Genomic DNA, 17,278 nt, shown 5'->3' on the forward strand with positions numbered 1-17,278 from the left:
TTTACTAATCACTGACATTTAATATAAATTGATTTAAAATAAGAATGACAAAAAGCTAAAAGAAGGAAATTTAACTGAATATGTATGATACCTCTTTTTGTTCGTCATCAGTGCCGACTCAAGGGCGAAGCAAGTCAAGCAAAGGCTTGAGGCACCCAATTTTTTAGGCCCCATTTCTTTTACCGAATATCCTTTTCGTTTTATTTTATGTGACGTAATTTAACTTGATATGAAATTTAATAATGAACTTTTTAAAAAGTGTTGATGTAGAACAACGCATAATCTGTGGCAACAAATCATTTCAATAAGGATAAAATAAAGAGTTTAGAGCTAAAATGGAAAAATAGAATTTATTTTGATATCAAGATATCAATTTACTATTATCATTTTCTTTAAGATGTAATTTTTTAATTTTTTTAATCTCATAATAGTTTAGTAGTATTATTTTATCATTATTATTACCAAAATTCAAGTACGTCAATTATAAAGCATGAATCAAGTTACTCAATATATATATATATTTTAAATAAAGCCTTTTATTAAAGTTTAGCTTTAGGCCCCCAATATTTTTGAGCCTCCCTTGTTCGTCATCCAGTGTCCCACTAATTTGGATTTGATCGGTGAAATTCCACTTTGAAAGCGCTTCTCATCAAAGGCTATTCCATTTTTATGGCTTGAACTCATCATTATCAGTAAGGACTAAATCATAGATTAATTATATAACCAAATTCAGTTTCATGATAATAATTATGAAAATATATATAGAATTAAGAGGAACATCTATAAACTTAAAGGGCACTCAACAAATTAAAAGTAACAGAAAAAAAAAATTACCTGATGTGAAACTTATAATAGGTGTGCGTGTTGTAGATTATAAGCAGGTATGCCAAATGAAAAGAATATTTTTCCAATTGAGAATGGTTTTTGGTAAAGTCAACTTAATCGAGAAAAGGACCAAAATCATCCATAATGTTTGGGTTTGGATCAAAATCATACATATTCTTTCACATGGTGCACTAATAGTACATTATGTTTGCATAAGTGGTGCACTTTTAGTCACAATCCCAAATAAATTTAACGGAAAAGAACAAAAATGCCCCTGAACTTTTAGAAAAGGTATAAAAATACCCTTTATTCATCTATTTTGCTAAAACTACCCCTCAATTCAACTTTTTGAGAATTTATTCCCCTTGACTAACGGACAACACTAATTTTTTTTTTTTTTAAAATAAATTGCACATGACATTTTATTACTGAAAAACTGATTTATTCTTTTAAAAAGAAATCTGAAACCTTGGATTTTTTTTAAATTTGGAAAACTTTTTTTTAACGAGTAAAACCTTGACTAACGGACAACACTAATTTTTTTTCTTTTCAAAATGTGAAAAATTGGATTTTTATAAAAATCTGAAAAAATTATTTTTTTTATGGAAAAACTGTGTTTAAAAAAAAAAACAGAAAACTATCTTTTTTTAAATCTAGAAGAAAATTATGGAGTATTAGTTTTGCACATTTTACTTAAAAAAACAATCAGTTTTTCAGATTTAAAAATTGAATTTTCTAAAAAAAAAATGGGGTTTCCACCCGTTAATTTTTTTTTTCCAAACTTAAAAAAATTCCACATGTTTTAATGAAAATCCAATTCTGTTTTATATATATATATATATATATAAGGCTTACTACATTTGTTTTTTTAAAGAAATGGATGTTGAAAAATTATTTTTCCTTATTCTACAAATAACGATTTTTCAAATTTCTTTTAAAAGAATAAATTAATTTTTCAGTAATAAAATGTCATGTGCAATTTAATTTATTTTTTTTTTAAAAAAATTAGTGTTGTCCGTTAGTCAAGGGGAATAAATTCTCAAAAAGTTGAATTGAGGGGTAGTTTTAGCAAAATAGATGAATAAAGGGTATTTTTATACCTTTTCTAAAAGTTCAGGGGCATTTTTGTTCTTTTCCGTTAAATTTATTTGGGATTGTGACTAAAAGTGCACCACTTATGCAAACATAATGTACTATTAGTGCACCATGTGAAAGAATATGTATGATTTTGATCCAAACCCAAACATTATGGATGATTTTGGTCCTTTTCTCCAACTTAATCGATGTCATATCTATTTTTATAACTGAAAGAAAGAAATGAAAAGATTGAAATGAATTAGTCTGTACTAATTGTAGGAAGCTAAAAGGAACAAAGACAGTTTTGAAACTGAAACTCGATCATTTCAAGCGTTCATTTCTTCTTAGGGTGTGTTCGGTACGGAGGAAAATGTTTTCCCGAAAAATGTGTTCTTGAAAAATAAGTGAATTTGTACTTATTTTTTCATGTTCGGTTTGGTAGTGGAAAATAAGTGAATTTCTTATTTATTTTTTCATGTTCGGTTGGTTGGTAGCAAACAGAGAATACCACCCTTGCCCCATCAACCCCACCACTCCATACTACACCAATCCCCACACCCACTCCCACCCCATCACCCACGCCAAGCACCTATCCACCCCTAACCAACTCCCACTCCCACCCCCATGCCCACGACCCAACCAAGCACCCACCCTCCTGCCCCCACGCAACCACCACCCTCCAACCACTTTATCTTCACCCACCCCTACCCCACACCACCACCCACCCCACCCCGTACCACTGCCTCTATCCAACCCTCCCACTCACTTACCCCCTCTCAATTCTATTTCATATATTTTATTTAACTTTTATAAAAAAAATCAAAACTTTTTTTTGGAGGGGTGTGTTGGGGCGGGGTGGTATAAAAAACCAAACAAAAAGACTTTTTAAAACTTTTTTTAAGAAAAAAATATTTTTTGGAGGGGGATGGGTGTAGAAAACCCAAAAAAATAATTTAAAAACTTTAATAATTTTTTTTTTTTGGAAGGGGAGGGGGGAGGGGGTGGTGGGGTGGGGGGTGGATGGTGGGGGAGAGTGCGTGGGGTTGTGGGAGTTGTTGGAGTTTGGTGGTTGGGGTTGGGTTGGGTGGTTGGTGAAATGCCAATTGTGGAGTTATTTTCCCTACTTTGATTAGGGAAGTTATTTTTCTCATTTTTGAAGAGCTTGTTTTTCTAAAGAAAATATTTTTCAAAAATTTTGACCAAACAAAAATGAAAAATTTGAAAAACATTTTCCGGAAAATATTTTCCTTCGTACCAAACACACCCTTAATGTCTACTCTTTAATAATTGAGCAATGGATTACTACGGTTTCAATATAGAGAAACGGCTTTTGACAATTGAAATGTATATATATTAATGTTGTTTAACTTTTAATTCAGTCATTATGTAATTTAAGATTACTATTTAATTAAATATTTTATTACACTTTAATTTACTGCAGGAACAAAATAGTAACCCAACTTTAAAGGTAGGAGTTTTCCACTTTTAGTATAATATATATATATATTACTAATTAATATAAGTGAGGATGTGAGGGTTTTGTCATCCTCACATCCTCACATCATCATATAGAACTCTTACAAGTGGCTGATTTGATTTGTCCTTGCTAAATTTCATTTGCTTATTTTTGCTCTCATTATCTATGAAGACCACTTTCACATGGGCTTTTATAATTAGTGTGTTGTTTGATTTTTTTCAAAAATCTCTTCTTGTTGCTTATTAGTTTATCCCTTTGATCTGTATTATATGTAGTTTTAATTTTTATATTTAGTTTAAAATAATTAATTATTTATATATTCAAGCATGCATTATTATTTTTTCAAATTTACCTTTATTTCGATAAGTGAATAATTTCAAAAGCAAGAAATAGTATTAAATTGAAAGTATTTAATTAAGGATTAATTAGTCAAAAGATTTCTTATTTTTTAGGGGTGTCAAGCTAAAAACACCATATAATATGAATCGGGTGAAGTACCTTTTAAATTATTTGTCCTTAGACCAGTAAAATTTAGGTAACATTAGCGCCAAATTTTCTTTTTTCAACTGAAGCATTTATGAGGTCTTACTTTACATTTAAGCATTTCTCACATCATATGTTTCTCTATTAGTTTAAACCTCCAACATGTTGCTTCTTTAGTAATATTGTATGTGATTACAAATACAAAAAGTAAAAATTATTGGATGGTATTGTATAGTGTTAAAGATGAAGGTAGCATTACCAGTCAAATTCAAAATTAAATTATATTCATAATCTCTTGTTTGATTAACTAAAAACTAATTATATGAAAAACTAAATTGATTCTTGAAGCTCATTTTAATGAATTTAGGTTGTTTCTTGAATTTCATCTAAAAGTAAGGTTAAAACCCATATTTAACTAGAATAAAGCCTCGAAACATAAAATAAATGAGTGAAAATTTAATAAATATTTAAAGATATCTATCTATAAATAAAAATCGCATTCTCACAAAATCATGAAAATACTAAATGATCTTCGTCCAGTTGTAATTATCATGCTCTATCATGTTTATAGAATATCGAATCACTTGTGTCCCTTTGATATTTGCTAAGTTTCCTACCAAATTTGCTTCCTCATAAATAATTTTTTCTTTAAAAATTATCCAATTATTATGAAAACTTATCAATAAAATATATTTAACCTACAATTACATTAAATTAATTATGTAGCAGACAAATGTAACATAAATTATACTTATTTGATAAAATTAGCGTACTATTTTTATATCTTGAATTTGGGCCGGGCTGCAGGGGCCTCCCGCAACTAGTATATATATATATATGGTAGATATGCTTCTTTATAATCAACGTTCAAGGGTGGTTTGACTGCTAGTTGACAATCAATCTAGCTTCATGGGAGAATTCCAGACTCAAGCAAGAGGTTAATCATGATTTAGATAGTCAATATTTCAGAGTGAACATGATTTTATAATGCGTATTCTTTTTGTTATGTGTAATATAAGGACAACTACAACCTATAAAGAAATTAGAGAAAACGCACATGTGAGACTTGTGGAATTCATTCATGACCTCTTTTTTTTTTTTTTTTTGGTTTTTTGTAACTAACATATTTTATTAAACACCAAGAGAGTTCATTACAAGTTAGTAAAGCTACCGCAGCTGTGTTAAGATCTCAAAGATAAACTCTAACTACCAATAAAAACTCTGGCAAACAGAAAATCAAAACTGGAAGCTATGGATTAGAGTTTGAAGTCCAGAAGGTGCTCGTACTGTGCATAAAATAGCCAGGTCCTTAGCCAACTGATCCACATGTCTACTCTTATTCTCAAACATCCTCTAATTCCTTTCAGTCCACAAAGCATAGGTGCATTCAGCAAAAACCATGTTGAACACTTGTGCAGGCTAAGCCTTTCCCTTAACATATCTGATTCCCCATCGGACAAACCATCCCATGTTGTAGTAATACATGACTGATTATTACTCCATCTCAAGACTCTCGTCCATAGTGTTTGTGCAGCAGGGCAGGTAACAAATAAGTGCTCATGTGACTCTGGCTCTTGTTGACACATAATACATGTTGGAGAACACATTAATACATGTTGGAGAAGCCTCTATACCCCATTTGATCAGCCTATTAGCAGTTAATAACCTTTGTTGTAACAGCGGAAGAGACCTATTGTGACTGCTATTTGTTTCCTAGTTTTCAGGGATATTTTAATTTTCAACATCTTTTACTTGTTTTCTAATCTTAGGACTCTATTTCAGATAGGGAGAGTAGTTGAGACTTATACGGATAGTAGTTAGGGTATCATCCTTTATATACCCTGTCATGTATCACAGAAAAAACACAATAATAAATTCAATTAGCCATTCCCTTTTATGGTATCAGAGCCACTGCTCACACGAGACTGATTTTTTTCTCCTTTCTACAGTTCTTACACAATACCTGATCTGTTGTCTCAATGGCTCCTCCTACCAACGTTGTTAATGCTGATAACACTGCCGCAAACAACCCCATCGTCCAATTCAATCCCGCCACTCAATTACCAATCAAGCTCATTGGCAGTCATAATTTTGCAACTTGGAAGGCTCAAGTTTCAATGCTCATGAATGGTCACAAATTATTTGGCCATCTTGATGGCTCCTCCGCTGCACCACCCAAGACAATAACTCAAGACAACCAAAGCACGCCAAATCCTGCCTACGAGACCTGGTTCTGCCAGGATCAACTTATACAAAATGCCCTCATGACATCAGTTGATCCAACACTAGCATCAACTGTTGCAACAGCAGCTACTGCTCACAAAGCATGGATCCTTCTCCATACTGCTTTTGCTAACAAGTCTCAGACTATAATTTTTAGTCTCCGAGACCAGCTTGCTCGGCTTCAAAAGGAATCTCGATCTGTAGCAGATTATTTACGCGAGATTCGCTCACTCTCTGATGAACTCGCGACTGCCGGAGCACCAGTTACGAATGAAGAACTCATTGTCAAAATTTTGAGTGGTCTTGGCCCAGAGTTTCGAGAGATTTCTGCTGCTATCAGATCACGTGACACTTTTGTCACCTATGAGGAATTATACGAGAAGCTAATTGATCATGAACTTTTTCTCAAACATGAAGAATCTAAGAAAACACCACCCATAACCGCAACAATTGCTCAAAGGACCAGTATAGCTTCTCCTCGCAACAACAACAACCGCAGGCAAGGAAATAATGCCTCGCCCAATAATCAACAATGGCGCCCTCAACAAAACAGGGAACAACGGAACCTAAGGAGAAACCAGCAATGGCAGCAACAACCTTCAGGCAATGAACTACGATGTCAACTTTGTGATCGTCCTGGTCACTTAGCAAGAGTTTGTCGGTCACGGTCCCATAATCACCTCCAAGCACTTTCCAACTATGCTGGACGTCTACTCCAACATCAGGAACCTTGGATTGTCGACTCCGGAGCCACTCATCACATTGCATCTGATGCTCACAGCCTAACTACTACACAGGATTATCACGATCCTGAAACGGTCTCAATGGGTGATGGTAACACTATACCAATTTCTCACACTGGTAACGCTAATTTACGTGCATCGAATTATCAATTTACCGTACTTAATACTCTGTGTGCCCCTGCTATAAAAAGAAATCTTATCTCAGTCTCACAATTTTGTCGTGACAATCAAACATCTATTGAATTTTTCCCTTTTCATTATCTTGTGAAGGACCTGACTACGGGGGCGCCTCTGGTGCGCGGGCAGAGTAAAAGTGGACTTTACGAGTGGCCATCAGGCAGTACAAGCACCCATCCTCAATGCAATGTGGCCATTCCTTTGCACCTGTGGCATCGGCGCTTGGGACATCCCAACAGCCGCGTTTTAAATAAGCTTTTGCAGAAGTTTTCTCTTCCATTTTTAGATTCAAAAATTTCTTCAATTTGTAATTCTTGTTGTTCAAATAAGATGCACAGGTTACCTTTTTCTGCAAATTCCTTGCAAAGCAAACGACCTCTACAAATAATTTACAGTGATTTATGGGGCCCTTCCCCTGTGTTATCTGTTGATAAAAAACGCTATTACGTTTTATTTGTTGATCACTTTTCAAAATATATGTGGTTGTACACACTAAAATCCAAGCACGAAGTTGCCGATGTTTTCAAAGTTTTACATCCCTTGCTTGAGCGCCAATTTGAAACAAAAATTCTTTCATTTTATACCGATGGTGGCGGTGAATTTGAAAGTCTATCCTCATACTTAAAAACACAAGGTATTGAACACTTGGTATCCTCTCCTTATACGCCACAAAGAGTAGCTTTGGTTGAACGGAGACACCGACACGTTATTGAAACAACCAAAACTCTATTACACCAAGCTTCACTTCCATCCAAATTTTGGAGTTTTGCTTGTCACCAAGCAGTTTATCTCATAAACAGGTTAACTACACCCAATTTAAAAGACCAGTCCCCATATGAGATTTTATTCAAAGCATCTCCAAATTATGAATCCATAAAAATATTTGGTTGTTTATGCTATCCCCTGGACTAGACCCTATGCCAAAAATAAACTTGAACCTCGTTCAACGCCTTGTGTTTATTTGGGATTCTCTAACAAATATTACTACCACCAGTGTTTTGATCCTGTCACTTCTAAAATCTATTTATCAAGGGATGTATTATTTTTTGAAGAAAATTATCCTTTTGAACACATGTTTTCCCAATTTAAAAATAATTCTAATACTAATGTATCTTGGGAAATCTGTTTTGATAACCCCAAATCAAAGGATAATAACTTGGATTTAAATTCTTGTTATGATCTTCCACCACCAGCGGTGCAACTTCCTCAACAACCACTTTTATCCACATCTGTCGCAAACCAAGGCCTCTCCAACAATTCAGGTACTTCTCCATCTTTATTGCCAAATACTTCTCCTAATCCATCTTCATCTCCATCTGGCAGTATCTCTCCCACTGCTTCTGTCCCGCCACTATCTACATCCCACCCAACCACTTTTGCACCCATAATTAACCGCCCCCTAATCACCTATCGACGCCGTAACTCTCAGTTTGTAGCCAAACCTCTACCCTCTTCCAACCTGCCAACAGTCTCTCCCTTTATTTCTCCTTCTAAGACATCACAAGTCAAGTCAACAAACCTATCTTCCAAACCTTCCAGCCATCCTATGATTACTCGGTCCAAGAGTATCCAACATCCACCTTCCCAGTTTCTTATCACTACTGAAAATATTTCAATTCCCAGAACTCACAAACAAGCCCAATCTCAACCTCAGTGGAGAGCTGCAATGCAGGCTGAATTCGATGCACTTATTAGAAATCAGACGTGGAAATTGGTGCCCTATGACCCGTCGAAGAACGTGGTGGACTGTAAGTGGTTATTTCGCATAAAGCATCATCCTGATGGTTCTGTTGACAGGTATAAAGCTCGTCTAGTTGCTCGAGGATTCACTCAGCGACCTGGTGTCGACTTTCATTCCACCTTCAGCCCAGTGGTTAAACCCACTACGGTGCGATTGGTCATCTCCATCGCAACTCAACATAACTGGCCACTTCATCAGCTTGATGTAAATAATGCGTTTCTACAGGGACATCTTGAGGAAGAGGTTTATATGCGACAACCACCTGCCTTTGAAGACTCTTCATTTCCTCATCAAGTCTGCAAACTGAACAAGGAAATTTATGGTCTTAAGCAGGCACCTCGGGCTTGGTATACCGAACTAAAAAACTATCTAATATCAGCAGGTTTCAATAAGTGCAAGTCTGACTCCTCCCTATTTATTTTTCATAACTTTGGCTTTACAGCATATGTGCTCGTTTATGTCGATGATATTATCATTACTGGCAATCACATTTCTGGTGTTCGTCATGTTATTAATGGTTTGTCCAATCGTTTTTCTATTAAAGATCTTGGTGCACTGCATTACTTTCTCGGAGTTGAGGTCCTTCGCACTACTAATGGTGTTTTGTTGTCTCAGCAAAATTATATTATGGACCTACTGCATGATGTTCATATGCAGGACAACAAAGGTGTGCCTACACCGATGTGCTCCACCACCGTTTTTGCTCCTTCGACGAATGATTCTTCTGTTGATATATCCAAATATCGGCAACTCATCGGCAAGCTTCAATACCTATCCTTCACTCGGCCAGATATTGCATTTACTGTAAACAAGCTTGCTCAGTTTATGCATTGTCCTAACCAAGATCACTGGAAGGTGGTTAAACGCCTGCTCAAGTACCTTAATAGCACTTCCTCTTATGGTATTCGAGTGACTACGGAGCGAGATTCACGGTTGGTCGCTTATTCTGACTCTGATTGGACTGGAGACCCTACGCACCTCTACTACTGGTTACGTGATTTATCTTGGCAACACTCCTATTTCTTGGTCCTCCAAGAAACAACGCTCAGTTTCACGTTCTTCAATGGAGGCTGAATATCGTGCTGTAGCAGCTACTGCTGCAGAACTTAATTGGCTAGTCAATCTCTGTCGAGAACTTCGGTTTCCTCTCACTGGAATTCCCAAAATCATGTGTGACAATGTTAGTGCAACCTACATTTGCCAGAACCCTGTGTTCCACAGCAAAATGAAACATATTGCAATTGATTTTCACTTCGTTCGGGAACAAGTGCAGAACAACACACTTGAAGTGAAACATTTACACTCTGCAGATCAGGTTGCTGACATACTCACCAAGCCGCTTCCGCGTGCTTCGTTTGAACGGGTTTTCAACAAGTTGGGTGTTGTCAATGTCACCACCAACTTGCGGGGGCGTAACAGCGGAAGAGACCTATTGTGACTGATATTTGTTATTTGTTTCCTAGTTTTCAGGGATATTTTAATTTTCAACATCTTTTACTTGTTTTCTAATCTTAGGACTCTATTTCAGATAGGGAGAGTAGTTGAGACTTATACGGATAGTAGTTAGGGTATCATCCTTTATATACCCTGTCATGTATCACAGAAAAAACACAATAATAAATTCAATTAGCGTAGTTAGGGTATCATCCTTTATATACCCTGTCATGTATCACAGAAAAAACACAATAATAAATTCAATTAGCCATTCCCTTTTATGTTGTAGACACAACCACATAGCAAAGCAGGCTTTTGGTCTAGCTTTGTTACCAAACTTCAAACACTTCCACTGTACTCCTGGTAAATCACCTATGAGGTGCAAGTAGAAAGCTCTGATCATTCATGACCTCTTACAAAAATGTATAGTGTTCCTTTTGACATTATATGTTATTATTTGATTATTACAATAATGAAGTTCATTATTTGCAAATATTCATTTGGTCATCATAATTTTCCAATAATGAACTTCATTATTTGAAATACACATGAAATATTGAAAAATTAGTTTAAGGAGTATTTCAAATGAAATAACGATTTTTATTCAAAATACTTTAACTTTTCTTCCAAGTGAAATTTATGCAGGGACATAATTTTGACATCCAAATACTCTATATCAGCATCAACTTCAAATCTCTCCTCTTTTTCTTTTTCTTCTTGTTCGACCAAGTATTGTCCAAATGCTTGCTCAATGTTTAGAAGAGTCTTCAATAGCTTAAAACGGGAAAGTGGTGGCAAGAGCGAAAAATTACACTTCATATATAAAGTCAATTTTTTATGTGTCTATAACTCTGGAATAACTACATTCTCTTCAACCCCTTTCCAGAACCAGCCCTAGACAACCTTTTCTTTTGAATGTTATAGATATTAAACCTCTTGGTGAAAAGCTTGCATCCGTCATTGGATGGTAATGAAGGATGGAAACTAGACAGAACCTAAAATATCCCTTCTCGAAGAATCTCTCGCTCTCTCTATACATAAGATTAATCTTTTTCTTTTTTATGTATATAGATGTTAAACTCCCCAATAAATTTTTTATCTCTGCTATTATGTGATGGTGAAGGATGGTTAATAGGATGGGGAATGGACCCATGAAAGCAGCAGAGACATGGACTAGACAATAAAGACAGGTGAATTGGAACACTTGGTAAATTGCTACAATTATTCATGGCCAAATTAGCAAATGCCACAAGCTCTTGTCCCTTCACTTTGCAATAAATATTCTTCCTAGTCATCCTCTTGTACTACGTACTACAACTCGTATCCTATGCTCCTCTTTTTTGGTGTGACTGAATCTTACCTTTTTTATTTCTCATCTTATCTTTATTATTTAATATTCTTGTTTTATTCTCAACCTTACCCCTTTTTTTAAGTAATAATAATCCGTCATATCCTATTTTTTCTTTGTAATATTATAAGCTTATCTTTCAAAATTTCGGTGTGCGACATAGTTAAACGATAACAAACAATATCACTTATTTAAATATTATATTTATTAAAGTAACATAAAACATCATATTTCTATTATTATAGAAGCACAGGTTTTTGAAGCAGGATCGTCGACATCGTTCCAAGGGCATTTCAACACCACTCATCTTTACTAAAATGTCAAATAAATCCTACCTTTTATAATATGGACCCATGAGGGTATGTCTGTAATTGTAACGAAGTCAAGCAGTTCTATTGGCTGAAAAAATAGATTGCTGTAGGGCCTGTAGGGTTGTTCACGGTTTTGGTTAAAACCAAAACCAAACCGAATAAAAAAACCGACATTTGGTTTGGTTTGGTTTGATTTGGTTTTAAATTTTAAAAACCGATAATATTTGATTTGGTTATGGTTCTATTAAAAAATAACCGAACCAAACCGATAAATTATATACATAAATTTTATAATTATTTATATGTATAATATTAGTTTTTCATAAATAATTATAAATATTTTATATCTTTTAATCATTAATTTGACTTTTGGTCTACTTATTTCACATGATTGTTTAAGACTCATGTTTTTAAGAATATGTCCAGGCCCATATTTTTAAGAATATGTCTAAGCCCATGTCTTTAAGTGTAAACCTACTAACAGAAGCTCACGTTAGAGTCTAATGTCTTTAATTTAAATTTTTAGCCTTTCTTTGTCAGCCATTTGATTTTAGGTTTTTTTTTTTTTTTTTTTTTCGAATTTATACCTTTCTTTTTTCTTGTCTGAGTGGGTCCTAAACTTCTACTCCCTCTGTCCCAAAAAGTTTGTCCTCCTTTCCTTTTTAGTCCGTCCCAAAAAGATTGTCCCCTTTTTATATTTAGAAACAATTTAACTTTATGAGATGATTTACAACCACACAAATATCTAAGGCTTGTTTTGAACCACACATTTCAAAAGTCTTCCTTTATTTCTTAAACTTTGTGTCAAGTCAAAAGAGGACAATCTTTTTAGGACGGAGGGAGTAATATTTTTCATATGAAAAGGACAGAGATTGTAGATTTGGAGGTTCCTATTGAAGATACTTCAGTAACATCAGCATTTGCTGCAACTCAAGCACATGGTAATGCCCTAATACTTCTTCCGTGGGTAATCCTCCTAAAAACCAGAAAAGAACAACTCCTTGTAATCGAGACCATAGCCTTGAGGATAATGATAGAAAAACATCTGAAGTTTGGGATCATTACACAAAGTTTTTTTTAATAAAATGGGAGACTTGAGGGCAAAATGCAAGTACTGCCCCAAAGTTTGGGATCATTACACAAAGTTTTTTTATTTCATATATTTTCATTTTAATTTTAGGTAGTCTTTATGTTTAATTAATATGTATGTTTGTAACAACAACTAAAAGCTCCTATGTTCTACTTTATTTCCAGGTATGTGTATTAAGATGACAAAAATGGTGCAGTCACTACTAAGTTAGTTTTTAGCTCTATATTTAATAGTAAAACAACTTTGGATAACTTGAGTATTACACTATCACTAATAGTGAAAATGTTGCTATGATGTATGTTCCACCTTAAACTATAAATAAAAGTTATCGTTTGAACAAAAAAAACATGTCTTTTTCAACTTTTTAATGTTTTACTAATAAGTCTCATGGCTGCTAGTCATAAACCGAAAAATCGAACCAAACCGAACCAAACCGACAATAACCAAACCGGTGGTTATTATTTTATTCGGTTTGGTTATGGTTTTAGACATTTAAAAACCGACTAAATTGATTTGGTTATGATTTTAATCAATAACCGACTCAAACCGAACCATGAACACCCCTGAGCACCTGTATAAAATCTTTGCTGTGTTGACCAAATCACCCTTTTTACTAACCCTTTTGAATGGTGGGCCCCACTTGAATTCTAACTTTGCACTGACTGCATTTGCTGTTTTTCAAAGGTAATTATTGTTTTTATTTTATCTCATTTGGTTTACTCTTTGCTTCCACGTGTATATGATTGCTGATCTATTATATTTGCATAACTATTACAGCAAATTAAAAAAATACTTCACGTGTATACTCAGAAACGCAAGGAATAGATGGGTTATATCATTGGTTACTGCAAAATAATTAAATCAAGACTACTTATTAGTTATTTCCTTTTTACTTCTGTTACTACAAGGTTTAAACAATTACACATTATACTAAAAAAAAATGAGAATTAGAAGGCAACATATATAACAAAAGTTAAAATATAAAGAATCCTAATTTGGATTGTGGTATTAAATCATGGAAAGAAATAATTTCTTCATTCTTAACAAGAGATTTCGAGTTTGAATTATCAAAATAAAAAAAATTGGTAGAAAGTATTTTATGCGGTGCAAATCAAATAATCAAAATTTCAAAATAGATATCACACGTATAATGGAAAACGTAAAAAGGTTCTCTGGGAGGAAGCACCATGGTACATTAGCAAGTACAGTATGCAACGCAAATGCATAGAACTAGCACCTTCATTTTTTTGCCCCTCAACAATTTAAACACTTGCTAAAACTTCTCACGTATATGATTAAACTATGAATGCCTTTATGCCCTATTATTAAATTATTTTATGAAAGTTCCTTCAAAATTTTAGTTTATAGGTAATATAATAGTTGTGGTTGACATATTTGTGATATTTTTGCCTTTTTAGATGATCTTAAGTGAGCGTTTCGACCTGATTCCTAACATAAGAGTTACTAAGGACATTTGAAAGAACAAACATTTAGATCACCGAGTTGACGGAAATCAAAATTTAAATAACAACTTAGAAAATAAACAGTGCATATAATCCGTTTTGTTTTAAAATGAAAAGAAAACTATAATCTAATGTTTAATATGTGTCATGTTGGGTCCGTGCTATGCACGGGCATAACTAGTAATACATTATAAAACTACATGTAAAACAACGATCCAAAGCTGTAACTGAAAATCATTTTTTTTTTAAAGACGATATAACTTGTAAAGGTGATGTCACGTTTGACTCCTTTAATGCCCGGATAATATGATTACAATATTATGGTAAAATAAAACAAGGATTCAAAGCACTAAAAGAGGGGAAAGACACATGCACCAAAATTGTCCAGACTCTGCCTACATATGTTTAAGAGGAAGTCATGCGAGTTATACTGATTTTTGACTATCAAGTTCGGTGGGTTTGGTAAATATTCTTTATCATATTTCTTTTGGGTCCGTGTGTGTCGACCCTGAGCTAAAATTTTCACCTAAGTGAGTTAAAAATATAAAAAACATAAATATTATGAACAAATAAAAAATTCAACATGTAATATATATATATATATATATATATATATATATATATATATATATATATATATATATATATATATATATATATATATAAAATTTTATCTACACAAGTCTGATGGCTTGTGCTTTTATAAAAAAAAAGAAAAAATACATAAAATTTTATTACCTATCTATATTGTAACTTTTCAGCGATGGTATAATTATATATTAATTAACACTGCTTGAAACAGTTTTTTTTCCCCCGGTAATTCTGCTTGAACAACTATGAATAAGTAAAGTCATGGAATTCTATAAAACACTATATTCTAATTTTGCAAATAATATTTATATTACTAGTTACCAATTTTTTTTATGTAACTTGTATAACTAATCTATTATAGCATGTTATTACCTTGTTTTTAGATTATAAAATCAGACTTGATATGTGTATTGATCGATAATTATAAATAAATTTAACCTGATACACAAATATAATTTACAGTATTTAAACTGTTAATATATAGAACGTAATCTCTCTAGTCAATTCTTTTTTTCTTCACTTGTTGTTCGACATTCACATTGAATCTGATTAAATTTAAGTTTATTTCACAAGATAAAACACACCGTAATAAAGACGATTTTGCACAGTAAAACATCTGATTAAATTCAAATTTATTATCATTCCATCACAACTCTAGTTGGTTTCTTTCATCGAGGTTTGCTCGGTAATGTGGGGAGATAATGATGAAGTCATTGATTTGTTTTAATTATTACAGTGTAGTTGATGATTATATTATTATTATTCCTTATAGATATTTATTTTTGTAATGAAACTTTCAAGGGTAGTTCCCAATTGGCATCATGATGCTGACTCATGCCCTCACATCATCACTAAAAGCTATCCTGTGAACATCTTATTTCTGGTCATTTACCATTTTGCTTTCCATATTTTTTGCCTTTTTCTAATCCAACCAAAGCCAAACTAGTAGTTTCTAGTGCTTTTTACCCAAGATTCGAACTACCAACAACTGAGTTTTAATTTTTTTTAATCTTATGGTAGTCGGAATTCATTGGTCGAATAAATTAAAATTTAGGCTTAATGCATATGCAATCTCCTCAGCTTGCCTTTTTTTTTTTTTTTTTCTCTCTTCTATTTTGTCACCTTAACTGAGTGTTATTCCTATTGAACTCCTGAACTCGTCCTCAAGTGTATCTATCAACCACAATCTAACTTACATAGTATTCTATCTTCAACGTAGCAACATGCTAATATATATTTTAATTTAATTATGCCATCTTTTAGCTAAGATTAGCAACAATTGAGAGGAAAAAAAAGAGTAAGCTCTTAATTAAGCTGGCAGTGAAAGAGCATAACCAGCAGAAACCGACACATCCATGACCTTAAAAATAACTTACCACATGTCTAAAATATTACTTCACCTTCATACCATAACTTAATTTTTGCTTCTAATAAAAATCAGATTTAGAGGGTTTGGTAGACACACTTGAGGACAAGTTCAGGAGTTCAATAGAAACACCACTTACTTGAGGTGCTAAAATGAAAAAAAAGGACAAGTTTAGGGTGTTTCATATGCATTAAGCCTAAAATTTATATTGCATAACGCTTGTTTAAGCTGAAGTTTGATTATACCGTTTAGATTTAAGGACATAATGTTTTGAAGTTTTAATTGAAAAACTGAACTTCGGAACATTATATGAGAACTTTAAAATCCTTTTTTTCTTATGTGAGCGTGTCAAAGAATTTTGTATTCCATATTATCTCAAACCACCACTCAGTGACCAATATATACAAAGATAAGGGATGGAACCAAGCTTGCATTAAAAAATATTAAAAATTAAAAAGAGCAATAGTAATTGCAAAAATGGGCAAATATTTTCTATTGTAAAACCTAATATATTTTACACCCTTTAAGATATTTGGTGTTGAGATATTACAATATACAAAGGGACACGTTTTTGGCAAAGCATTATGCCTTGTATATGCCATATACCTACCATGGGACAGGAAATTAAAGACCACAGTGAAAGTGACGGAGAATATCATCTACCTTCAAAACCTATATATCATAATGTTACTGAAATACTCTGGCAAATTTCTATTAGTTTGTTCTTACTTTTATAGTTAAAGGAGACGTAGTAAAATTGAAGAGGAAAGCACATATACCCTTTGATGTTGACAAGAGACCAACTTGAAGTCTTGAACTAGGAATTGGGCCTCTAAACCAAATTGCCAATCTATATAATAGATTACCAAAATTAAGATCTTAATAGCCTTCAAATTTACCATGTACTTGATTGCCTGTCGAACTTCTCT

This window comes from Lycium barbarum, chromosome 7, assembly GCF_019175385.1.
Source record: "Lycium barbarum isolate Lr01 chromosome 7, ASM1917538v2, whole genome shotgun sequence".
NCBI lineage: Eukaryota > Viridiplantae > Streptophyta > Magnoliopsida > Solanales > Solanaceae > Lycium > Lycium barbarum.